Genomic DNA, 27,643 nt, shown 5'->3' with positions numbered 1-27,643 from the left:
AGCCTGTTTCCGATTCTGTGTCTCCCTCTCTCTCTGCCCCTCCCCCGTTCATGCTCTGTCTCTCTCTGTCCCAAAAATAAATAAAAAACGTTGAAAAAAAAATTAAAAGAGGGGTATTTATAACAGAGAGAGAGAGGGAGAGAGAATTAGATATTTATCCAGATGCTCGTATCACCACCACTCCCCCCGCCCATACACACGCCAAGAGTTCTTTAAAACTTAAATTGAGAAATTAGTAAAACAGATGAGACATGACCAGGTAGGCTTTTGGTCAGTGGTACTTTAATGGGACAAAAGCCACACAGGGAAAACATACCTTTGATACTCTTGAGTACTCTTTGAACTAGAAAGTGTCCTGTTGTGAGTCTGTCTCTATGTTATGAAGGTGGGTACATCAGGCATCTCCCCTGGAACAGTCCCACTGACGAGGCCACTATTGTCGTTGTCACCTGTGCATCTGGCAGCACCTCAGGAGGCATTGCCAGGCTTCCTGGGTCCACCCCAACTGGCCAGAAGAATTTAGGGGAGACGCTTTTAATGGTTTTACTGTAACCACGTCCACTTGGAAGGAGCACCTGTTGGACCTGATCAGCATGGCACGAGACCACAGGCAGCCAGCCCATCTGTGCTTCAGAATGCAGGTGGCACAGGCCGTGTGAGTCCAGTCACAGTGGCAGGAACCCACTTGTGTCAAATCCAGAATTCTGTTGCAACCAGGTTCTGTTTACAAGGCTACCTAAGGAAGCCATCACACTCCTGCTGGCCCCTGGATCTATGGTCCTTTCTGGGGAATGCAGAAAACTCATTCTTTCTTGCGTGTGCTTCCCCCATTCCACTCAGGACATGTGCTAGAGGGTGGGGACCCATTCTTTCCCCGCTTTGGGTTACCCTTCTCCAAGATGACACATAAGCTCACTGTTGTACAACCTGGTAAAACCTTAGGCTGCGATTCCTGCAGAATCTTATGTTGGGAAGAGAACAAAGCTAACTTGGCTTTCCTAATGTGTTTAGGTACTACCACGGATAGCGGTAACAATAAATACTTGTCCAGCGCTTACCTGGAGCTGGACTTTATGTAAAATCATTTAATCCTCAAAAGCCTAGGAGATAGGAATTATTGTATCCCTGTTTTACAGGTGAGGAAACTGAGGCACAGAGAGGCTGAGGAACTGGCCGGAGCTCATCCAGTGAGTAAGTGGCAGAAGAGGGATTCAAATCCAGGAGGCCCGGCCCCTGAATCTTTGTTCCTAATCACCACTGCCCGAACTTGCTCAGATTAATGATGTAATAGTCAGAAGAGATTGGTCTGAAAGTTAAATAATCTAAAAACTATGATATAAATACCAGTTATTACTCCCCTTGGGGGTGAGTGTGATAGATGTGAATTCCTTCTGAAGACTGGAAGTATGAGAGAGAACATCAGCATGCGTTCTGACAATGTCATAGGTGGTCATCGTATTAGTATTCTATTGCCGTGTAACAAGTTGTCACAACTTAGGAACCTGGGCTTCAAACAACACAAATGTATTATCTCACAGTGTCTGGGGATCGGGAGTCTAGCACAGGCTAGCTGGGTCCTCTGCCCGGGGTCAAGTTAAGGTGGCAGCAGGGGCTGTGATCTTGGAGGCTCAGGGTCATCTTTCCAGCTCACTGCTTGTTGGCAGGATTCATTTCCTTGATGTTGGAGGACCAAAGCTTCCGTTTTCTTGCTAGCAGTTGGCTGAGATCACTTTCAGCTCCTGGAGGCCACCTCTAGTTCCTTTCCAAGTAGCTCCCATTGGTAGTTTGCAGCACAGATGTTTGCTTTCTTCAGGCCAGCTGGAGTGCATCCTTCTGACTTCCCATCTCTCTGGTTAGTGGATGGAGTGGCTCTCCTGTCACCATTAGCCATGTAACATGACCTAATTGAAGAAGTGGCTATATCATCATATTCCTAGGTTCTACCCACACTCGAGGGGAAGCAGTTATACAAGGTGTGTGTACCTGGGGGTGAGTCTTGACAGCCGTCTAGAATTTTCCCTTTATAGTCGTTGTGGTTGTGGAGCCCGTGAGAGGGTCTCAGCAACATTGCTAAAGTGAAGTATGAGAAGATTGTGAATGGGTTACTAATGAATATGGATATGTCACCAAATACAAATAGTATTCATGTGCTATTCTGGTTAGTGCTGCAGAATCTGGAGCCCGTGTGTTTGGGGCCTTTAGGGGCTTTGCTGCCATGAGAGCAGTCAAGGTCACCAAACGTGCGGTGGTGAAGATCAGCCTGGTAGTTGGCGGACTTGATCCTGGTGAAAGTTGAGGCAGCAGCTCTTGGAGGCTCCAGGGCTCACCCAATTTCTTACAGAGTCTACGAGCCCCACACAGACTATTCCACAGTAAGCATTTCTTCTCCAGAGCAGAGACTGTTGGGAGAATATAATTACTTCCTCTGTGCCACTGACCCGCACGTAGTTGTTTCCTTTCTGTAGAGCGTGGGCAGAGTCTGTGTGGGAAGGTGCTGGTTTAATTTCTGTCACGTCTCACTTGCCCTTTTCCTGGGGCAATTTAAATCTCAAAAGTGATTCAGTCAGGAGTCACCATGGAGGAGCTCCAGGGTCAGTCTAGTACAGCGAGGCAAGGGCCAGCAGGAAATCCCAATGAGTCATGGGCCAGAAGGTTCTATACTAAGCAGTACTGTCCTCACCAGGCTGGGCATTTTGTTTGTGAAGTTAAATATCTGCACAGATATCTAAATTCAGATGACTTAGGGGTGGAGGTGGGGAATAAAAAGACTTTATTTGGACACAGGTTGGGTGCTTTAAAACTTTGAGGGTTGAAATTAAAAAAATCTTTGATGTTATTTAAAAGTGCTATCAGTTCAGGTCAGGATACTTGGTTCTTTAGTTGTTGTTGTTGTTTTAACTTTTATAGTGTTTATTTTTGAGACAGAGAGGCAAAGTGTGAGAGGGGCAGGGGCAGAGAGAGGGAGACATGGAATCCGAAGCAGGCTCCAGGCCCTGAGCTGTCTGTACAGAGCCGGACGTGGGTCTGGAACCCACGAACTGCGCGATCATGACCTGAGTGGAAGTTGGACACTTAACTGACTTAGCCACCCAGGCGCCCCTTTTGTTCTTTAGTTTTCACGAAGATTTAACAACAACAACAACAATAACAACAACAACAACAACAACAACAACAACAACAACAACAGTGTCTCATGGTCAAGTAGGAGATAAACAGATGTGAAGTATGTAAATTTATTCCAAGCAGTCATGTTAAAAGTTGGGTTCCCTTAAAAAAATAAAAAATTAAAACAAAATTGGGTCCTCTTGGGGTGGCTGGGTGGCTCAGTCAGGTAAGCCTCTGACTCTTGATACTGGCTCAGGTCATGATCTCACGGTTAGATTAGAACCTGCTACATTGTAATACTATATAATGTTTCCTTTTATTAATGGTTGCAGAGAATTCCATCTTCTGGGTGAGCCATAATTTATTGAATTTATTGGGTGTTTGATATTTGGGTGTTTTCAATTTTTTCTTGTTATAAATTATGAAACTCTTACTCATTTTTGAATGTGTTCATTTTATGTACTTTTTAGTTAATTTTTATTTGACTTATTGTTTTACTGAAGTATATACTTGCCATACAATATTATATTAGTTTCAGGTGTATAACATAGTGATTCAATATTTATATGTATTGTGAAGTGATCACCATAAGTCTTGTTACAATCTGTCACCATACAAAGTTATTACAATATCATTGACTATATTCCCTATGTTGTGCTTTATAGCGCATTTAAAAAATCATTTCTTCCAGGAAATGAAGTTTCTGGACCAAAATATATGAATCTTTTGGGATGCCTGGGTGGCTCAATCTGTTGAGCATCTAACTCTTGATTTCAGCTCAGGTCATGATCCCAGGGTTGTGGGATCAAGCCTTGCATCAGGCTCTTCTCTGAGTGTGGAGTCTGCTTTGGATTCTCTCTCTCTTTCTCTCTCTCTCTCTCTCTCTCTCTCTCTCTCTCTCTCTCCTTCTCTCTCTCCCCCTCTGCCACTCTCCCCAACTTGAGCTCTGTCTCTAAACAAACAAACAAAACCCCAAAAAACCCACACCAAAATGCATGAATCTTTTAAAAGTTGTTATTTATTAGCAAAATTAATCTTCTGAAAGTTTATATCAATGTACATTTCCACCTGCAGTACTAAGAGTGTCTGTTTCCGCTTATCGTCACTTGTGAAGCCAAAAGTAGTGTCTTACATTCTTTTGATTGGCATTTCTTTGATTACAAGCTAGATATTTTTCCATTTGTTTATTTGCAATTTACATTTATTCTTTATAAATTATTGCTCTTTTAAAAAATGTTTATTCATTTATTTTGAGAGAGTGAGAGGGGGTGGAGGAGGGCCAGGCAGAGAGAGAGAGAGAGAGAGAGAGAGAGAGAGATTGAGGGAGAATCTTAAGCAGGCTCCACACTGTCAGCACTGAACCCGATGCGGGGCTCAAGCTCACGAACCGTGAGATCATGACCTGAGCTGAAATCAAGAGTCAGATGCTTAACTGACTGAGCCACACAGGCGCTTCTACATTTCTTTTTAAAGTGACATTAAGTGCTTCTTATCAAATCACATTGGGTGCATTTAACACCAATGAAGATGAAGTTGGTGAAGACAGTTGCCCAAGGTGTGTATAACATGCAGCAGAGGCAGCAGCCTCAGGGGGTCGAGTTTTTGTGCAAAGTTGGTCCAGCCTCTGATGTTCCATCAAAGATGTTTTGTCATAGTGTCTGGGTTCTTCATATTCTTTATTATTATTGGTTTTTCGTTATGCAGCTATAACAACCGTATGAATTTGTGATATAAATAAATAATGTATTATGCCCATTATTCAGGGAAAGGTTGCCATGAATGTTTCTAGCAACATTGCAAGAATGAGGTCTTGCCTCTGCACCTTCAGAAATCACTTTGAATAGATAGGTTTTTGCCAGTGAAATTTCATTAGTGACCATTTTCGTCCTTGCATCGTGGCAAATATTATGACTATCTGGGAGAGAATCTTCTGGTTTATTAAATTGTGAAGTAGTCACCTAATGAGAAACTGTCAGTAATCTTGTGAACATGTGGTGGAATATGTAGTTTTAAAGGCCTGGATGTGTAACAGACCCCAGGAGCAAGCAGGATTCATTGTTTTAATTAGTTTCTGAATTCTGCTGCCTTCCCTCTGGCCACTCTGGTTGCTGAGTGTTGGATATCAACAGCACTTGATATTCTCCTGACTTTCTTTATGCAGATCTTGCTGTCTCATGGCAGGCTAAAACATACTTGATAAAAACATGTTTGTAAAACAGCTGAAAGACACGTAAACTTTGGAAGATGAAGGGAATGTACTCCACGCTGGAGAATACACCCAGAGCAGTGGGTAAAAGTTCAACATCGTAGATTAATGTAAGGAAGAACCTTTTATTTATCTATCTATCTATCTATCTATCTATCTATCTATCTATTCATTCATTCATTCATTCATTCATTCACTCACAAGAAGTGCCCACCCAGAGCGTGGCTCACCATTTGAAGACGGTCGCTGGGATTCTTTCAGCAGAGATCTGTTGATCAAAAAATAGAGGTTTGCTGAATTTAAGTTGAAAGAGGCGTGATCCATGCCCAGGGCAAGGCCTTTGCCTGGATTACTTTTGAGATAATTTTCAACTCTGAGAGTCTACAATTGTGTCAATTTTTGAAAAATCCTGTGACTACTTATCTAAAGTAGTCAAAGTCATAGAAACAGAAACAGACGGTTTCTGAATAGAAACAGACGGTTACCAGAGGTAACCGTGGGGAGGAGGAAAAGGGAGTTGTTATTCAATGGGTATAGAATTTCAGATTGGCAAGATGAAAAAGTTCTAGAGATGTGTTTCACAATGTGAATATGCTTCACATTACTGAAATGTGTGCACTTAAAAATGCTGCAGATGGTAAATTTTATGGTGTGTGTGTGTGTGTGTGTGTGTGTGTGTGTGTGTGTGTGTGTTTTAACCACAACAAAACCAAAACAGAACAACCAGGTGCCTACTCTGAGTTTTGCCCTAGGCCAGGAGCTTTAAGGAGCACAGAAGTAGAAGACAGCCCCTGCATACACTTCTCCTCTTACCAAAATGCCTGAGCAGGAGCCCAGGCCCCCACATGTGCCGGCCATGATATCATCATTGCTCCTGCCACTGCTTCTCCCTTCTTCCTGTTTTCCATTCTCCTGCTAGTGCCCCAAATGAGAGAACCCGGTAGGAAGGCAGGGGTGAGTTAGCCTGAGAAATGCGATGTGTCATCAGAGGAGGGCACATAGAAGAAAGAATGTGGAATTGAGTAAGAGCAGGACCTGTTAGGCAAAGTCCCCCCTTTGTCTCCTCTGAGCCATACACAGCCTTCTGCCCCCCTATAAACTTACACAGCAGCGGCTGCATTATAATGCTTCTGCAGATGCCACTATCCTTTTCACAAATGAAGACATACTCACTCTTTCCCTGATAAGGGAGGTGCCAAGTTCCACAGTCAGTGCATCCGTATTTGGATGATGTTAATTTCTTTTATAGGTTAGCCAAAATCCCATTTATGTTATAGCCTGGAAAACTAACTTGTGGAGTGAACTATCAACCAGCGTTCCTTATAGGATATAGGCAAAAGGAAAAAGGGGGAAAGGGTTTCTATATACAAAATTAAGGAAGAAAATAAACTTAGTTGCCACAGTTCTCACTCTTGTAACCGATCATAAACAATAATTGATATATACACATATATCAATATTGATATATATGTATTTATATCTATAGACATAGGACCTACATTACATATCTGTAGCTGTGTATTTTCCTTCTTTCCTTATCTGTTTCCATGTTTCTTTCCCCTTAACTAGCTCTTTGCTTTGTAGATCTCTTTTTCTGGTGGTTGGACACAAATCTTTCTTCCTGAAGACTCTGCCCTTAGTCATCGTTCCTTTATTGGTCTGGTAAAATCTTCTATTAACTTTACTACTAGACATGGAAGCAATAAATGGAACCCCAGAGAGTCCTCTGGATTACAGACATGCCTCTGTTCTTTAGCAGCAAGCCTATTTCATCTTGATAATTGAGACCAATCATCCCAGTTCATACAGTAGAAATTTTTTTTTTTTTTTTTTGGCCATTGGCTCAATGGCATGAGGGTCTAAAATGACCAGGGGGCAGTCTTAAATTGAAGTTCAGTGGAATCATTCTTGTGGCCGCAATGGAAATATTTTTCCTTGAGAACTGATAACTCTAAACCAGCAGAGCCCCAAATCTCAGGGGCAGGAAACAAAATTGTTGTGATTAGCTTATTAGGTGTAGTAATAAAAGCAGATTCTCCAACATTAACCTTTGGTTCCCAGATTTAACGTGTTCTAGTTATGGAAGAAATAACGTCCTGTATGAGCGGTTGATTCAAAGTGTGTACTGCATCCTGTTCAGATAGTGCCATAGGGGCGCCTGGGTGGCTCAGTCGGTTGAGCGTCCGACTTCAGCTCGGGTCACGATCTCATAGTCTGTGAGTTCGAGCCCCGCGTCGGGCTCTGTGCTGACAGCTCAGAGCCTGGAGCCTGTTTCAGATTCTGTGTCTCCCTCTCTCTGACCCTCCCCCGTTCATGCTCTGTCTCTCTCTGTCTCAAAAATAAATAAACGTTAAAAAAAAATTTTTTTTTGAAAAGATAGTGCCATAAACTTTCAAGGTATTATCTCCCAGTTGGTAAGGGAATTGAGCCTTCAGTAAATGGTTCCACCATTCTGTCAGGCCAGCTGTTCCTGGTGATGATGGAGTATGTGGCGAGACCATAGAATTTCATGTTCCTAAGCCAGTTGCTGGACTTCTTTTATGAGAAATTGCCTTGGCCAGAAGAAATAGGAGGGGGATTATGGTGGAAAATAAGGCATTGTGTAAGTATGTGAATGGTGGCACTTGCAAAAGGTAAGCCCATATCCAGAATGGGTTTACTCCAGCGAAGACAAATCTTTGTCCCCTCCACGATGGAAGGGAACCAATGTAAATCAACCCCCATCAGGTGGCTAGCTAGTGCACCGGAGCTCATTGTTGGCTTCTGCTGTTGGGGAGTTGAAAACTCAGTAATGGTAGGAGTCAGATTTGCCTTGGTCAGTCTGTGTGTAACCTGCTTGATTGCTGCCATGGACACTGTAAAGAGAAGTCCTGGGGTAGCTGGGAAAAGAATGCTGACTGATGTTCTCAGAATGTGTTATCTTGTCTACCTACCTGCCCTGTAGTAGATGCTCTTTTATGGGAATGCACATGGGATATGGATATTTCATACCCTTTGCCCATTCCAAAAGGTCATCCATATACCTACTCCTCAGTCCTCCTTTTAACCGGTGTTTTAATTCTGTTCTTTGTATTCCCTCTGAACGTCTGGCCAAATCGTTAACCACTATTTATGAGTTACTATAGATTTGTACTTCCGGCCATCTTTCAGTCTAGAGAAAATGGATATCCAGAGGTACTGCAGAGTTCTACCAACTGGGAAGATTTTCTTTCTCCACTATTTTTTCAGGGCCACATCTATTTCCAGTGAGTGCTGACATATAATGGGGAATCATCTGTAAAATATGCCCAAGTCATTTTTTTTTTCAACATCAGCTGATTCCAGGGAATTCCTCATGAGGCCATTGGTGTGGGTTGAGAGAAAGCAGTGTAGCAGGAGGAGGTGGCTGTGGAAATCTGAGTCACCTAATCACCTAAAGGTAATATTTGTACCTTTAGGACATGCTACAGACACATCTTACGTTTCACTTCCACTCGGTGACAGTGTGGCTACACTTACCTGATTTTTATGGATCAGGTGGATTTTGGTGGATCAAATGACACAGTTAACTTACGCTGGGCAGTTCAGGTCATGTGGTCATCAGATGTCCAAGGCCAGAAGTCCTGTCTCCACAAGAGCCTAGGAACTGGCTTTTAAGGGGAGAACTCAGCAGCTATTTCTCAGAGGGAGAAAATTTGCAGAAGAGGCTGGTTTTGTTCCAAAATGTTAGTATTCTAAGTTGTGATTCTTATATAGGGCCTGCCCCTGGCTTGTTACACCATATCTTCTTGTACGTGGAAGATGGGCTACAACAATTTGGGGATTGCGGGGAGGTTCATTGGGAATGGAGGCCACAGAAAGTTCTACATATCAATGAACATATCTTTCTTTTAAAGTTTTCTTAGTTGGGGGTGCCTGGGTGGCTCAGTCGGTTAAGCGGCCAACTTCGGCTCAGGTCATGAACTCGTGGTTCGTGGGTTCAAGTCCTGTGTCGGACTCTGTGCTGGCAGCTTAGAGCCTGGAGCCTGCTTCGAATTCTGTTGTCTCTCTCTCTGCCCCTCCCCTGCTCATGCTCTGTCTCTTTCTGTCTCTCAAAAATAAATAAACATTAAAAAAAATTTAAAAGTTTTTTTAGTTGACCCTTTTCTAGTATCGATCATAGAAATGTAGTGAGTATATTTTAACTCACCTTCCCCCAATAGGAATCATTGCCTTATTTACCTATCACACACCACCACACCTCCCCCCCACCCCCCGCCAAATTTGGAAAATACCGGGTGGTTCTTTAGATGCTTTTTCATGCTTCTAAGGAGTTTGCTTGACATTTCTTTCTTCTTCTTCTTCTTTTTTTTAAATTAAGCAACTTTATTGTAAAACAAAGCACAGAAAGACACCCCCCTTCCAAATCAAATAATAGCTTAATAAATACCCATAAGGCTAAAACATTTGTAACGACCACCCAAGTCAGGAAATAGAAATTTGCCCCTCACCCCAGACACCTCTTCCACATGCCTGGTTTCAATTATAGTCCTTCTACTTTCCTTCATAAGTGACCATTATTCAGACTTTTATAGTAATCACCCAAATGTGTATCCCTAGAAAATGCTTTTTTTTTTTTTAATTTTTTTTTTTTAACGTTTATTTATTTTTGAGACAGAGAGAGACAGAGCATGAACAGGGGAGGGGCAGAGAGAGAGGGAGACACAGAATCTGAAACAGGCTCCAGGCTCTGAGCTGTCAGCACAGAGCGCGACACGGGGCTCGAACTCACGGACCGCGAGATCGTGACCTGAGCCGAAGTCGGCCGCTTAACCGACTGAGCCACCCAGGTGCCCCGAAAATGCTTTTTAAAATATTCACTCATTTAAAAAATTGATGCACCTTTCTTTTAATATAGAGTCCTGCTCCATCTTTTTCTTTTTTGTATAGTTTATGCGTGGATAAATCCAGCCTTCTGACCTTAGTAGAGTTGCTCATAGTGTGGATTTTGCCGCTTGCATACTCCTGAGACATTTCACTGTGTTCCTCTGTCTTCCATATTTCCTGCAACTTGGTAGCTGGATTTCAAGGTTTGGTTAGATTCAGATAGAATTTTTTTTTTTTTTTTTTTGGCAGTTTTAAAGGAGTGTTCAGGAAGTGTGTAATATCTGCCTGATCCCTCTTTTTGTAAACTTAACAATTGTTGATGCTCAGTGCTTAGAATTACTTATGTCCTGGAGTTGACATTCTAGTTTAGACTTTTTTTTTTTAATTTATCAGGTGGAATACTTTTATAAAGAATTGTTTACCTCCCTCTATTTTTTGGTCACTCAGTGGTATATAGTTCATATAATAGGAGAGACAAGAAAAATATTTGGATCTTCTTGTTTATCAGGTTTCAAAATAATGAATTTGTTCCCTTTCATCTTCCAAAGGTATATATACGTGTGTGACCTTGTGGATGTAAGCATATAATGGGTTTCATTTAGTTACAATTATCATTTTGCAAGCTCAAAGCCCAGTGGCAGCCTTTTCAAGTTGGCTCCTGCTTACTTTTCCTGGGTGTCCTTATAGATATAAAACTCCATGGATCGAAAATTCAAGAACTACTTCTCTAGATCAGCCTTTTCTTAATTCTTTTATGGCCTCAGCTGACCAGGGAATAGTGTTTGTAGAACAGGGCACGCCCTCTATAGAAAGAGCATATGTGCTTTCTGTTTACGAATATTCTGGGCTTTGTGTTTAGAGACCAGAGCACTGGCTTCCTGTCAGGCCATTCTTTCTGGAAATGAGATTGCTTTGCTGAAAAGATTTGATATTAATAGTTTTCTCTACAATAACATATTCGTCTATGAGGCATGTGCTCTTGTCAGATATCTGGGATAAAACTAAAAATGGTCAAAACACTGTCTTAATTTTTCCCCCGCAAAATTCTCCATGTAATCCAATACATATCTATAAATTAACCTTTGGGAAAAACTATAATTAATCTTATTAAATGTGAGATTGCCTCAGGCTTTTTTGTGTGTGGGGGGTAGAAGAATTTGCATTAAAATTAGCTTTGCCTTCAAAACATAATTTCCGATCTTCAAAGGAAATTTATCACATCCCTCCCCTGTTGGTAACCTGCTTTTCCTTTAGTTCAAGTGCTGTGCTTTCTCTTTTCATCTTCTCAAGCTTGGACAATTCTGAGCATTTTAACTCTCTCGTTTCTGTTTCTGTGACACTGGCTTTCTGGCCACAGGGCTCCTGAGAAAATTTGCCAGAAGTAATACTTGACCTAGCACACAAAAACAGAACCACCCATCAGAAGGAATAAAGGTGGTTTTGAGAAGCTTATGACATCAGTGTCTGTGACAGTTGTTTTTTTTTTAATTCTATTTTTTATTTTTTTTAAATTTACATCCAAATTAGTTAGCATGTAGTGAAACAATGATTTCAGGAGTAGATTCCTTAATGCCCCTTACCCAATTAGCCCATCCCCCCTCCCACAACCCCTCTGGCAACCCTCAGTTTGTTCTCCATTTATGAGTCTCTTCTGTTTTGTCCCCCTCCCTGTTTTTATATTATTTTTGTCTCCCTTCCCTTATGTTCATCTGTTGTGTCTCTTAAAGTCCTCATACGAGTGAAATCATATGATTTTTGTGTTTCTCTGACTAATTTCACTTCGCATAATACCCTCCAGTTCCATCCACGTAGTTGCAAATGGCAAGATTTCATTCTTTTTGATTGCTGAGTAGTACTCCATTGTATATATATACCACCTCTTCTTTATCCATTCATCCATCAATGGACATTTGGGCTCTTTCCATACTTTGGCTATTGTTGATAGTGCTGCTGTAAACATGGGGGTGCGTGTGTCCCTTTGAAACAGCATACCTGTATCCCTTGGATAAATACCTAGTAGTGCAGTTGCTGGGTCATAGGGTAGTTCTATTTTTAATTTTTTGAGGAACCTCCATACTGTTTTCCAGAGTGGCTGCACCAGTTTGCATTCCCACCAGCAGTGCAAAAGAGACCCTCTTTCTCTGCATCCTTGCCAACTTCTGTTGTTGCCTGAGTTGTTAATGTTAGCCATTCTGACAGGTGTAAGGTGGTATCTCATTGTGGTTTTGATTTGTATTTCCCTAAAAGATACTTTCTTTAAATTTTATTTATTGAAATAAAATTGTTGTTGCCTGAGTTGTTAATGTTAGCCATTCTGGCAGGTGTAAGGTTGTATCTCATGGTGGTTTTGATTTGTATTTCCCTGAAGATGAGTGATGTTGAGCATTTTTTCATGTGTCGGTTGGCCATCTGGATGTCTTCCTTGGAGAAGTGTTTATTCATGTGTTTTGCCCATTTTTTCCACTGGATTATTTGTTTTTTGGGTGTTGAGTTTGATAAGTTCTTTATAGATTTTGGATACTAGCCCTTTATCTGATACGTCATTTGCAAATAGCTTCTCTCATTCTGTGACAGTTTTCTTTTGGTTTATATCATTATTTGCAGACTGGTTAATACTTATGGGTGTTTTATTGTAGAAGATTGTTCTACAAAAGATCTATCTGATCCTTAAGTCTTAGCTTGACTTAGAGGGCCTTAAGTCTTTAGCTTGACATTCAAGGCCCTCTGCAGCCTTATTACTGTCCTTCTCAAAAACCCTCAGTGACTCTCTGTTGCCTGTTGGACTGAATATATACTTTTCACTGTGCTTCCAATTTACCTCTCTAGGTTCATCTCTTCTTTTTCCTTTGGACACCCCTTCAGATCAGCTACTTTAGATTGCTTCAATTTTCCTGGTAAACTCTCATGCTTTCCTACTTTGGCCTTTGCTCATGTAATTATTTCCATTTGGAATGGCCTTCCCTTCCCTTCCATCTCTACGTACAGAAATACTATTCTTGTTTTTAAGACCAATGTGAAATGGCCCTCCTTCATGAATTTCTTCCTGATTCCTCCAAAGAAATTACTTTATCCTACTTTTGAACTTCCAGGCAATTTGTCAATGGCAGTTGCTTTGTATTATTTTGTTACATAGTTAAATGAACATTGTTGTTGCCGGCATTTTATGTGTCTAATATACCCACTCCTGGAAAATAAATAGGTTGACCATATATCCAGATGTTCCCAAGACAGCTCCAGGTTTCCTGGGACAGCCCCAGTATATGCTCTGTCCTAGCACCCTGTCTGGTTAGCATCCTCTTTCACTCTGAAAAGTATCTTCATTTGAACAATAAATTAAGCAGGCATTCTTGGAATAAATAACTGGAGGATTGGGGCTGCATGATATTCATGTTTGAATCTTGGTCATTTATCAGGAGGGGAGGTATAAGGGCAAAGAAGAAGGCAGACTGTCTTGTGCAGGGGCCGCTGTGCTGAGGCCATCAGGAAATGCTCAAGAGGTTATCTTGATTCCTCCAGGGCTAGTCCTTCTCCAGGCACTGCCCAGAAGCTCTTACTTTTCCATCCGAAAGCTGCATTCCCTGAGGGCTTAGTAAATAATCGCTCCCAACATGAAGGGCTGTGGGTGTTGTTTCCCCCTCAGGTCAGTGCAGCGAGAGCTTATAAGAATATTTGGCGTTGTGGGGGATATTTAGTGCACATGTGAAAGGGCCTTTATTTCCTTACTTACTATTTATTTATTTTTCATTCGTTTTTATTTTTAAAACCAACTGACAGAAAAGTTGACAGAATAGTACATAGTCACAATCTCATTTTGCTACACGCGCTTTCTCGTTCTTGCTTGTTCCATATACACACACATTGGATCAAGTTTGTGTTTAAGCAAGTTTTTTCTATAAATGTGCACATTCTTTTCTGACTCACTTGAATACAGGTTGAGAATGCCTTGATACTTCACCCCCAAATACTTCTCAAGTGAATGGGGACATTATTCCACATAACCGCAATATCATGATTATACCCAAGACAATTAACAGTAATTCCTAAACCACCTAATACACAGTCCCTGTTGTGTTCTTAAATAGGTTTTGGAGCTATTGTCTCTTCCACCTCTTTTAATCATGCATAGTCTCTCTGCCTGCGTGTTTGTATGTGGGTGCACGTGTGTATGCACAAGCAACACATACTGTTAACATGCAGTGTTTGAAATTCCGCTCCTCTCCCCCTCAGAGAATTTTGCTTTTACCCACTAAGTTTCTTCTTCCTCCTTGATTCTCTAAAGATAGTTCCACCTTTGCCAGATTTGCTCCCTGCTTTGTATAATTGAGGGATGAACAATCTGAGATGAGTTAATGGGTTGGAGTAAAGGAGAGGTGGGAGGAGAGGTGGGGGCTTTGGAAGTTGGTCCTGAGGCTTTAGAAAGGCCAAACTTCCTCCCTAGAGCCCACCCAACCCAGTAGCTTGAAGATGTGGGGACTCGGGGAGGAGTGAAAGGAGCTTTGTGCAAAGCAAGTGAAGCTGGCAATACCATGAATTGGTCTAAAAACTTTTATTGTGTGCTAGGCACTGTGCTAGCCTCTGGGGGGGAATTTTGGACCTGAAGTGTCTCTACTTCATAGAGGTCAGTGTCCATGGAGGGCGATGGGTTTGGAATTAACAACCACGATAATGAACACGTAACCGTTGGTTGTGATTAACTGCAATAGGGGAAAAGAATAGTAGGCTGCATAGTATGCAGCAGAAGAACCAGATTTTCTTTTGAGAGGTCAGGGAAAGTCTCTCAGGGGGAATCACACTGACCTTGAGAGCCAAAGAATGAGTTCATGTTAGGCAAGTGGAGAGTAGTTAGGAACGGGCCTCAACATGTACCAATGGCTGCCTGAAGGAGCGAGGCAGACCCTACAGAGGGCTGGGACAGCCGGATCTGAGCAGCGGTGAAGGAGGGCAGTGTCAGGTGAAGAGAGAGGGAGGGGATGGACTGCACAGGCCCAGGGAGGAGTTTTCATCTCCCAAGAAGCAGAATTATTAGATGGACCCTTTTGGAGGTGGGATGGGGAGGAGATGGTTGGCTAGGACACAGAGACCTGGATATCACAATCAGTGGAAAACTAAGCAGTTGTGACCAGGTTGGAGCACATGGTGTGAGGGGGGACACTATGCTGAAGTTTAGGTTCTTTCTGTAAGTAACCCATTGAAGAGTGGGTATGGACAGGGAAATGACATGTCAAATGTCATTTATCTTTGAAAAAGATAAATGTCGAGGATGGATGAATTAATTGATGACATGAAAGGCTAAGAGACTTTGAAATTGTCCAGTAGATAGAGGGTGAAGGCTTGACTTGGGGAGGGACAGTAGGGACGAGGATAGGAGACCGAGGTGCTCAGCAGGTGCAATCTATAGAACTTGGTTATCAATGAGAGGAATATTAAATGATGTCCAGTATCCTGGCTTGTGTGATGAGTGGAAAGGGATAGCAAGAAGGGGACCAGCTTGGGCAATAGATGATATTTATCCCTGATAAGTGCTAAGTGCTTGTGGGAGATCCAGCCTGATGTAACCTAAGTAACTGATTAGCTAGTGTTTTCTGACATTGATGAAATTCTCTCTGGATATTTTTGATATGTTAATATGGTTTTTATTGAGGGAGTTGGAAGCATGCAAACTACTTATAAAGGAGTGCTTGCATTTTACAACTGACAGATTGCTTTATTCTGAATGGCCCATGATAGACTTATTTTTTGTACTTAAGAGACATTTGACTTTGTCACAGTTTTGAAAATATGTTATTTTTGGTTTGTTTAGATGGTGGGTTTTCAAAAATAGTTAAATATTACAACGAGGCTTGCTGCGTTTTGTTTTGTTTCCCCATTCAGTTTCCCATTAAATATACAAGTCTAACATCTGGCACTCTTCTTTTTAAGGACTCTGGAAAAAGAGCTGCAAGGATTAGACTTAGCACTTGACAAATCATCCAAGTGTAATATTTTCATCTAGAGTTGAGTCTGAAGCTGACTGAAATGGCCATGTCAGGAATGGCACTGTGTAATGTTACAGAGGAGAGGAGCCACTTAGGAGAGTTCCTAATATGGTCGGGGCATTCTCGAGATGCATGGAATAACCCATTTGTATGGTATCATCCACGCTGGGAATGCAGCTATAACGTGTTAAGTGACAGGCTCCACAGAGCATTTCTTTTCTGTTATTTGTCAGACTACAGCCCGTTGGCTGATAATGGCATTTCCTCTTACATTGCTTCATTTTTCAATAGCAAATCCCTGGACTCTGAACTGGAAAGTCTCTTTTCCAGCTCGAAAGTCATATGTTCTTAGAGTTGGAAAGGACCTCAGTAATTCTTTTAATCCAGACCCCTGGTATTTTTGCACATGAGGAAAACGAGACACAGAGAGGTGAGGCAATTTGGCCACAGTCAATCAGATAATTATTGAACCCTCCAGCCCACCTAGACTCCCCCTTTCAAATGGGCAGAATGGCAGCCTCCCTCCTGCTTTTAGTTTGTTTGCCAGAAGTTAGTCTTTTTTCACATCATGAAGCCACTTGGAAATAACCTAACTCCTTTGAAAGGAGAAAAGATGTGTTTTTCTCAGAACACGTATTTCTGTTTTTTTCCAAATGGGTTTTCATTCTAACTCAGCGTGACTCTCCTCTATTCTGAGAGAGCTTTCACGCCACTGTGTGACATCTCTCTAATGGCTGTCTCTGCCCAGCTGGACATCTGTAGAACAGTTTCAGCAAAACCCCATGCACTTTGGAGCATGGCATTGCCTCGAAATTCCGGAAAGGACAGATGCTAGAAACTGGACAGTACCTTTGCCTGAGTCCTTAAAACAGGTGATACCAGGAACTTCTCTAGAAGCAACCACTGATCCAAATGAGACTTTTGAAAGGATCCTTGATTTCTGAAGTTAGAAATCTCACACTTGTGTCCTAGGACTGAACACCCCGTGACTCCCGAGGCCTGTAGCCTTCGCCGCTGCTGGAGGGCGGGCGTGCGGTAGGCAAGGTGGTACCTGGAGCCTGGCCCAGCCAGGGAAAGCAGGGGAGATTTGAAAATGAGTTGTGAGTGAGAAGAGGGAAATAACCCATGGGGTACTTAACCATTTACTGTCTCAGCTTGTGGGGAAAGGCTGTGGGAGCCCCATGCTCAGGAACCACAATGTCTGCTCGGTCCTTTCTCTCTACACTTTCTCCCCACAAAATAATCTTCTGGTCTGGGTGTGGGGTTGGGGGCTGGAGCAGGTGGTAAACATTGCTCTGGCTCTGTTGTCTGTCGTCTGAGACTAAGTGCTGGACTTTAGAAAGCCAAAAGCCTTTTCTCTGCTCCTGCTGGAACATCTCATCTGTGAGGTCGTGGATGCTACAGGATCCTCCTTCCGGAAAAGGGGAGGGTCTCAGGGGCTAAGACGAGGAGGAGGAACATCAATTACTAGCTCCAAAAGGAATCCCACTACATTTGTAAGAGCTCTCAGTTAAAGGAAAACAGGGACTGCTTAGTGTGATGTTCTTAATATGAGCTGTTTCCAGGAGCAGCAAATGAGTGCTGTTATCTGGGCTAAGCAGACAGAGGGATGAAAAAATGCATCCTGGTGGATTATCCTCAAATCTTTGAAGTAAACAGAATTTTTTTCTTGCTGTTATAAAGCTTAATTCTGTACCAGAATGGTCACAGAATATTAGAATTCTATGGGAACTCAGAGATGACGTGTGCTGGGTGTTTATTCTCTGCCATCCCCAAATTCTCTGTCATCTCCTTCTCAACATTGTTTTCAGCCTTGGGACGCTCATCTCCAGGGATCACATCAATGGGCTTATCTGCCCTCTGGCTTCTCTTCGGATTTGGTCAATAGGAGGTACCTACTTTATCCCTTGGCAGTTTCCTTAACCCTGTCCATGCCTTGTAAATAATCCCCTTCATTAAAACGCCCATTCGAGTGTGTAATCTCTTTCCTCCTGGAACCCTGACTATGACCATTTTACAGGTGAGGAAACTGGGGCACAGAGATGCTCACTGGCTTATTTGGTGGTGTCTCTTTTTTCTCCTTTTCTCTGCCATTGATGAGCATTCACAAATTGAGACCCCAAGATCCTGGAATACTGGCCTGGGGATGAGGAAACCCCTGGCACTATAGTCTGCTCTGCTCTAATGTGATGGCACGTTTCTAAGGATTTTCCTTTAACTTAAAAGTGGTGTCCTTAAAAATGATATTTTACATGGTATATACATACCATGGAGTAGTACTCAGCCTTAAAAAAGAAGGAAATCCTGTCATTTGCAGCAACATGGATGAACCCTGAGGACATTCTGTGAAGTGAAATAAGCCAGGCTTGCATGATTCTACTTAATCAGAAGTGTCTAAAGCAGTCACACTCGTACAGCAGAAGCTAGAGTGATCGTTGCCAGAGGCTGGGGGAGGTGGAAAAGGGAAGTTGCTGTTCAATGGATGTAAGTTTCAATCATGCAAGGTGGACAGCTTCTAGAGATCTGCTATATAACATGGTACCTATAGTTAACGGCACTGTATTATACAGCTAAAACTTTAAGCGGGCAGGTCTGTTTTTTAAAAATCATACACACAGAATAAGGGAAGAAAAAGTATTTTAATAGGTAAAAAGTTAGAGGTTAAAAGTAGTTGGGGAGAGGACACACCTCGGGGAGGACTCTGTCCATGAGGGCACGGCTGGGCTGGTGAAAAGTCAGGAATTGCCTTCTTCCTCCAGGGTGGAGGCAACTGTGCCAGGACCTGGCTGGTGGAGTGGGGCCAAATTTGCCCCCTGCCTTCCCAGGCCAGTGCCTTGAGGACTCATTTCCATACTTCAGTGTGTGAGAAGTCAAAATTTCTGATCATGCTTGTGTGTGTGTGTGTGTGTGTGTGTGTGTGTGTGAGAGAGAGAGAGAGAGAGAGAGAGAGAGAGAGAGAGAGAATTTGCATTTTTCCTTTTATTGACTTTTATTCCTTTTATTTATTTGCATTCTTGCTTTATTGACTTTCCTCAGTTCTCTGAAGAGTCTTTTTTTAACCTCTCATGTTTCATTGCTTCTGAGTCGAGTTTTATTTTTCTCACATTTTGAGACTCTGATACCGGAATGTGTCTACAACCAAATGCATCTTTTGTTGCGATTGGTCCGGTGGTATTTGTGCTGTAGTTGCATTGCCTGGGCACGTGTGAACTTGGTAGTTCTGGTAGCAGGACAAGACAACGGAAACCCCCCGTTGTTTCAGTCAGCGATCCATTTGATGACCATCTGAGAAAGGAATGTAAGTCCTAGGTGTTGACTGAAATCTCCTGGTATCTGTTAGTAAGATCTTCTTGCCAACACCAACACTTGTGGAAAAGCATCCGAAGCTCAGAAGAAGATCCCAGATACAATACTTGAACACTTTTAAAACATGCTGCATTGCTGGGGTGCCTGGGTGGCTCAGCTGGTTAAGCGTCCTACTCTTTGATTTCTGCTTAGGGTCATAATCTCAGGGTTCGTGAGCTCGAGCCCCACGTGGGTTTCGGTGCTGACAGGGCGGGGCCTCCTTGGGATTCTCTCTCTCTCTTTCTCTCTCTGCCCTTTTCCCACGTGCATGCACTCTCTCTCTTTCTCAAAATAAATAAACTTTAAAAAAAAGGAAATGCTGCATTACTAAAGGCTTTGGTGGCATAGAGGACAATATTGTGTGGGAAAACACACTCATTGGATATTATGTCAACTGTCATTTGAAGAGTGGCTTCCGACTGAATGCCTAAACCAAAGTAAATTTGCATACCTAACCAATTTATTTCACTTACATTTTCATACTCTCCTTTTTGATGGGTATAATAAAACTCAGGTATTACATAAGTCTAATAGAGATCTCTTTCAATAAGTATAAAATAAAAGTTCTAAATGTTAGTATTGTATCACAATTTAATTTGCAGCCATTTTTTTCTTACTGTTCTATAAAACAGCATTGTCTGTACAATCAGTGAACCTTAACAATTGATGGTATGTGGTAGTGAACGAGGAAGTCTGTTAAATTAGCAGCATGAATGAAAAGATGAGTTAGAAAGCTCAGGAATGAGGAGGGAGTTTAGTAATTCTTTTACTCTATACATATTTATTAAGTTTTTACTGTGAGACCAGTGCTAGGCAAGGCATAAGGATATAGCTGTAAACAAAATAACTGTGATCCCTGGGCTCACAGAGAAGACGAGATATACTGAGTAAGTAGTTGCATGCATGATGTTAGAGAAAAGTGCAGGCTTCTTTGGGAGAGTAAATAGAGGAATTTAAGATAGTCAAGGGGAGCAGATGGCCTGGCTGAAGAAGTGACACTTGAGTGGAGAATGGAAGGACCAGTAGGAGTTAGTCATGTGGAGGTGAGTGGGGAAGGGGGAGGGAGTGGGGAAGGGAGTAGGAAAGGGAGAGCCGTGTGTATAAAAGCAGGGAGGTGGCAACGAAGGAGAAGCTGAAGGAAGTCCAGGGTAGCTGGAGCACAGACAGTGGTAACAGAGATGAGAAACAAAGGTAGAGAAGTAGGTGGGCAGCAGATGATGAAGGGCCTTTAGAAGACATGGCAAGGAGGTTGGCCTTTATCCCAAGAGTAAGAGGAAGTTGTGGAAGGGGTTCCAGGAGAGGTATAGCGTGCCATGCTCAAATTTTAGAATTGTCATTCTGGCTGCTGGGCAGAAATGGAGTGCTGTAGGTCAAGGGCAGATGAAAAGAGTATGATAGTAGTCATCCTCACTTGACTGGGGGAAGGAAGCCGGGATGGGCAGAAGTCCAAATGGTGCAGGGGAATCCCGGAGCACGTGGTATTTCCCATCGTCGGTTGCATTCCTCAGATATTACATCCTTGGTTCCTGATAACCTAAGACAATAACTTTATTTGTTTTTGACAGAGTGACTTCTTCTGACTTGAGCCTACGGTGTGCTTTGAGAAATCTGCCACCAGGTAAATATAGAATAAGATTTTTCAGATTTATAAGCCATACTTTTCTCCCAAGACTCCCTAAGACCTAAATCCAACATCTTATTTGAGCCTTGCCATAGCCTTCTGAGTCAGGTGCTGCTTTATTTTCATCTTGCACATGAGGAAATTAAGGCACAGGGAGGTTAGGCAACTTTATCAACATGCACAAAGCTGTTTATCACAGCACAAATTATAATAGCCAAATAAAGAGGAAAGAATCTAAACGTGCAACAGTAGTTAAGTTGTGTCAAATCAATTATGGGACATAATTTGATGGTGTTACTTTAATAATATTCTTTATCAGGTTAAGAAGTTTCTCTCCTATTCCTAGTTTTTTCAAAGTGAATTATTTCACCTGCATGTTGAATTTTATTAAATGCTTTTCTAACCTACTGAGGTGATCAAATGATTGTTATCCCTTGATAAAAATCTTGTTCATGGTAATTGACTTTAATTAATTTTAGGATGTTAAGCTAGCTTGCATTGCTAAGATAAAACCAAACTTGATCATGGTGCATTATCCTTTCTATACTCAGCGAGATGTAGTTTGCTAAATTTTAGTCCCAACATTGGCCAAAATTTTCCTGTCTGGTATTTTCCTCTTCAGGAATGGTTTTCAAAATATTAGAATTACTGGTTCCTTGAAGGTGTGATGAAACTTAATGATGAACCAGTTTGGGCATGTTGTTTTCTTTGAGGGAGGAATTTTTACCCTGTGTTTTAACTTCTGATTTATCTAGGTTTTCTATTTCTTCCTGAGTCAGTTTTGGTAAGTTTTGTTTGTGGCTCTATAGACACATTTCTGTTGGCTTTGTATGCAGGAGGGGAATTTCTGGGTCTTGGGGTAGGTGTATGTTCTGCTTCAGCAAATACTATCAAAGAGTTTTCCAAAATGGTTGCATTAATTTAAAAATTTAACTGCCAATCAGGAGTGTGTGATAGTTCTGATTTTCTATATTTTTGCCAATACAAGGTATTTTCTGTTTTTGTTGGATTGTTTTTTTAATTTAAGCTCTGCTGGTAGGCCTATAATATCAAGTTGTAGTTTTAACTTGCATTTCCCTGTCGACTAATGAAGTTGGGTACATCTTCATATATTAATTGACCATTTGTATATCTTGTTTATGAAAATCCTTTTCAAATCTTAAAAAACTTGAGGTGCTTATTCAAGTCTTTTGGAAATAAAATTGGGTTGTCTTAGTGAATTGTCTTTCTTATTGAATTGTAGACATTTTTAATAAGTATTCTGGATTTGAGCCTTTGCCAGGTTATATATATTGTAAATATCTCCTTTTTTTTCCTGTGGTTTATCTTCCAGTTTTTAATGAGCAGAAATTCCTTTAAAATGATATAAATTATTCATTTTTTTTCTTTTGTGGTTGGCACTCCTGTTCTATTTAAGAAATTTTGGCGTTATTCCAAGATCAGAAAGATGTTTTCTGTTTTCTTCTGAAAGCTGTATGATTTTATTTTTACATTTTGATCTATAATACATCTGAAATTGATTGTATTGTGTATGATGTGAAGTAAAGGGTCAAGATTAATTTTTTCTATGTGGATACACACTTGACCAAGCACATTCCTTTTGCTGTAGTACTATTTTTTTTAAGTTGAGCAGCTTTTTTTTTTTAAATGAATATTTATTTATGATATAGTTGTCAAGTAAGCTGTCTGTAGTACTATCTATCTATTTATTTATTTTGGTTAGGCTTACTGAGGTGTAAGTAATACTCAGTAAAATTCATTCTCTTGAAATTTATGGTTTAATAAATTTCAGCAACTGTATACAATCATGTAACCATGACCACGGTCACAATGCAGAGTATATCCAACATCTGAAAGAGTGTTCCTTTGGACTCCCCTTACCTGCAGCCCTTGACAACTGCCGATCTGATTTCTGTTCCAGGGTTTTTCTTTTCTCATAGTATGTAAATCAAGTTGTCCAATATGTAAACTTTCATTTCAGGCTTCTTTCATTTAGCATAAAGTCTTTGAGATTCCTGCCTGCTTTTCCCATATCAGTAGTTTGTTCTTTTTTATTACCGAGTAGAATTCCATCGTGTGGGTGTACCACAATGTGTTTATCCATTCACCAGTTGATGAACACTTGGGTTATCGATAGTTTTGGGCTATATTAGCAAAGCTATTGTAGTCACTGATTAATGGGTCTTTGTACAGATTTATATTTTCATTTTTCTTGGGTAAATTACTACAAGTAGGATTATTGGATCACGTGGTAAGCATAGCAACTGTGTGCTTAACGTTGTTTAAGAAAAATCCCTCTAGCTGTTTCAGAAGTGACTGTGCCATATAGGAAAGTTTTAGTTATTCCACAGCCTATCAGCACTTAGTATCAGTCTTTGTAATTTTAGCAATTTGAGTTCGTATATAGTGGTACCTTCTTGTAGCTTTAATTCTCACTTCCCTAGTGATTCCTAATGTTGAACACCTTTTCAAGTGTTTCTTTGGCGTCTGTATATCTTTGGTGAAATGTCTGTTCAAATCATTCCCCCATTTTTCAACTCACGTTACCTATCTTTCTGTTATTGATCTATAATCAAATATATTGGGGATACAAGCTTTTTATCAAACATGTGCTTTAGAAGATCAGAAGTTTTTAATTTTCATGAAATTCAACTTAATCAAATTTTTTTCTCTTATGGGTGTCAGGATTCTAAAACCAAGAATACAAATATGTTCTTGTTTTTTTTTTTTCTAGAAATTACATAGTTTTAAGCTTTACATTTAGTTATATGACACATTTTGAGGTAATTTTTGTATCTGGTGTGAGGTAAAAGTCAAGGTTTACTTTTTTATATGGACATCTAAATTTCCAGCACTATGTGTTAAAAAAGCTATCCTTTTTCTTTTTTAATTATCTTGGCACTTTTTTCTCTCTCCTCCTCCTCTGGTACTCTAATTACATGCATATCAGACTATTTGATATTGTTCTACAGTTCCTGGATACTTAAAAAAAAATTGCCCTTTCTCTTTGGATAATTTCTTTTGACAAGTCTTTAAGTTTACGGATTCTTTTCTTTAAATGTATCCTATCTCCTCATCAGCCTGTCAAAGGAAACCTTTACTTCTGATATACATTTTTATTTCTAGAATTTGTTTCCTACAGTTTCCATGATTTTTTCCATCTTTTCCTGCATTTTATTCTTCTTTTAATGAGCACCTTTTACATATTAATCATAGCTATTTTAAAATCTCAGTCTGAGTGTTCCAATATGTGAGTCATAGCTGTCTAGTTCTGTAAGTTGCTTTATCCTGACAGTGGGTTGTTTTTCCTTAGTTTTTAAAATACGTCATAATTTTGGTTTCATGTTGGACACTTTTTCTTTTGTAAGGTCATCGATGTGAGGGTTCAAGTAAGCTTGTTAGCAGATGACAGGAACCGTTGTTGATAAGGACTTTGGGGGGGTTTGGGTTCCTGGTGGCTGTAGTTACCTTCAGCCCGCCAGACTCCAGCGTTGTCCAGTGGTGGACTGTAGTCACCTTATGCTTAGTTGGCCTGGTGTGCCAGAGGGTTTTCCCACTGTCTAAACCCCGTCCTTAGCCTTCGACAGACGTGCCGCACCTGTTCCGCTGAGGGGATCTCTCTCCACGTTGGTGCTCATTTTGCTCGGTGCTCGGTGTAATGTGGTCGCTTTGGTGGTGAGGTCGTCAGCTTTCCTGGTTCAGCCTCAGTCTTGGGCGGACCTTGTGGGTCCACACCTTGGGACCTGGGCTTTGTCCTGGTACCTTGCTCCTCTTCACAGCAGCCAATCTCTGCCTTGTGTCTGTGGGTGTCTTGGTGGGAGAGAGCATCCTGCCCCTCGCTGAGTGGCAGCAGATTTCTTCTTTGTGTCAGCACTGGATTCTGGGCCTGAGTCTGTTGTCCTTCCATCAGGGGTAGATAGCTTTTGCTTCTGCCCTTCTCAAGAATCCATGGATCTTTTTGCTTGGATCTTGGGAGTGAGAAGGTTTTCTGCTCCCCTCCCAGTGGTTGAAAGCTCTTGCTTAATGTGGAACAAAGTTGTGGGAAGAGGATGGGTTTCTTGCCTGTGCCCAAATAAAGAATCACTCTTCAGTCTCAGACCCTCCCCTTCATCCTTCTCGTGAGTACCCACTGGAAGCCGATGGGAAAAGAAGCTTGAGAGAGGCTCCCAGGGATTCCATGCTAGTACATACTTGCCCTTTAGGATTCATTAACATTTCAGCTGTTTTTTTCTTCCCTGCTTTTATGATGGTTCTTTCCTCCTAGAGCACTCTGTCAGAGGTGACAGTTTGTGTGTCCCATCTCTCCTTGGAGGTCCATGTCATTCTCTAAATTAGTCCACCTGGTTGCCTTGTAATCTTAGCTGTCCGACTGGCTCGATACAAGTTGTGATTTTGTGGAATTATGCAGCTTTTTCTCATTGTTAGGAAGTGATATTTTCTGTGGCGGTCTTGTCTTCAGTGGATGCAGAACTGTGTTGCAGCTTTTTAAAGCCACTGTCAATAAAGGAAAATTTGGGTTGTAAATAAAAATGCCAGCTAGAAATGGACGAAGGCTGAAATAAAGGAAGGCAGTAAAACCACAATTCAAAACTTAATGGGAGCACTGAGAGGATTTAAATTTTCTTCTTCTCTTGGGTTGGCTCTACTTGGCCTTCTTTTTTCTTTCTCAGGAAATAACTGCGTATAGGGACGGGAATCACACAATAGAATAGCTTGATTCTGTGGGCCGAGGTGAGGGAAGGAGCAAGATTGCCTTTCCCTTCTCTAGTTGCCTTCATGAGAAAAGAGGAGAAAGGGAAGCAAGTTAAAAGAAGACAAGAAAGGGACAGCAAGCAGGCATTCTGGAGGTTTGCAGCTTCTCAGAAAAGGGGTAGAGTGCAGTATCTTGAAGAACGCCAGATGTCCATGGTGCCAAGCAGTGCAGTATCATAATTCCAGACGATTCCAGACAAATCTTGATTCCCCAGCCATCTCAGGAACAGTCACATTGACTTGCAGCTTGGATATGTTTAACCCTCTACATCCTTGCTAATCCACTAGTGGCCCTGGGGACCAGCAGCATCAGCATCACCTGAGCACTTGTTAGCAGAATGCAGGTCCCATTCAGACCTGATGAATCAGAACCTGCATTTTAACAAGGTAGCAAGATCCGGAGGGATTCTTATGCACTCGGATCTTTGAGAAGTGGTGTTTTACATAATCACTGTTTCTTTTCCTTTTTAGCCAACTGTGCTTTTAATAATGAGATTAAAATCCTTCAAAGTCAAAATATTGTGAAGGTAGTCCAGTTTAGGAATAAATCGGGACATAGTGCACAGAATTAAGGCATTTAAATGCATTGTCTAGTTAAATTATTGGATTTCATTGAACAATAATGATTGATATGCATACTTAATGCCTTTATTTTCAAACTCTTTTTTGAGCTTCGGTCCCTAGCGCTCAAAACCCTTGACTCTCTGTCTGGTAGCAGGGATTTTCTGTTGCTTCCTCTTATAAAGAAAGGTATTTCTTAGACCTATGAAGCCTGCCTCATAGGGGCAGTTTGGCCTTCCTCTCCACCTTGGTTGCAGTTCCTACATGAAGCTACTATTGAGGCTTCAAAGCCAAGGTCTAGCCAAGGACCCATCCCTCTGTGGAGACCCGTGCCAAGAGCCCTCAGCTTTTGAATCTTCCCAACTTTGAGTACCTTGTGATGCAGTGATGAGAATGTGCTGCCAGAATTCTAGTTTTCTTCATTTTTCCCCATCTTTCGATAAAAGTTAATTTTACATTCATCCCAATTCTCAAGTTGTCCTCTTTCCTTTGATACCATAAAAAAGCCAGCCACAATCACTGGATTATCATAGTGCCTGCCTTCCTTTCGTCTTTCCTTTTGCTTTTGTACCCAGGTATTTGCAGGCCTACCTTTCCTTCCCCTTAGTGAGAGACATGAAGTCAAAGAGTCCTGGCAATATTATTAAATTATTTTCACATATCTTTTTCAACTTGGGACCATCATGTATGTGTTTGTTCTCAGCAAGTAGATAGAGAAGCCCTCCAGAAAAGCCCAAGGTCATGCCTCCCAGCTGAGCCAACCCAGACAAAGAGTTATCTCAGTTGCCTGAGGCCAGTGAATTTTGCTTTAATGTCAGTGGTCACCCTTAGCTGCAAGGGAGTCTGGGAAATGTATCTTTGAGTTGGACATGTTGCTGCTGCAAAAGAAATCAAGGCTGGGTTTGCTATGGGCGAAGAACTAAATGCAGACTTCAGACAGGGAGCAAGACATCAGTTTTATTCCCAGTGATGCTGGATTGAGCATGAGCTTAAATTATGGCCAGGGTCAGCTATAATCAGGTCTCCTATTATTCTGTTGCTAAAATACACTTTCATGGGAAAGTGTGAGGCCAGAAGTAGAAGGGAGGGTGCCCAGACCTCCAAGTCCCTTTCCTTACTTGGCCCCAGCAACTTGAGCAACTTGAGAAGGGATGCAGCAAAGGGTAGAAATTACTTTCCAGTAGTTTTAAGAAGACAAACAGTTTTATGTGCCCAGGCAGAGGTGCGGGGGAG

The 27,643-nt window shown here is 41.5% G+C and overlaps 1 protein-coding gene across 2 annotated transcripts in view; it reads left to right on the top strand.

The window, feature by feature from the left end:
- The window catches only part of NCALD (neurocalcin delta), a 397,251-nt gene that overhangs the window by 103,515 nt on the left and 266,093 nt on the right, over positions 1-27,643 (top strand). For both annotated transcript variants that reach the window (XM_058698721.1, XM_058698720.1), the window contains exon 2: positions 21,042-21,094. The gene's annotated coding sequence lies outside the window, so the exon portion shown is untranslated. The remainder of the gene's footprint in view (positions 1-21,041; positions 21,095-27,643) is intronic.

Source organism: Neofelis nebulosa, chromosome 14 (assembly GCF_028018385.1).
Source record: "Neofelis nebulosa isolate mNeoNeb1 chromosome 14, mNeoNeb1.pri, whole genome shotgun sequence".
Lineage (NCBI taxonomy): Eukaryota > Metazoa > Chordata > Mammalia > Carnivora > Felidae > Neofelis > Neofelis nebulosa.
This window is presented reverse-complemented; position numbering and strand designations above follow the sequence as displayed.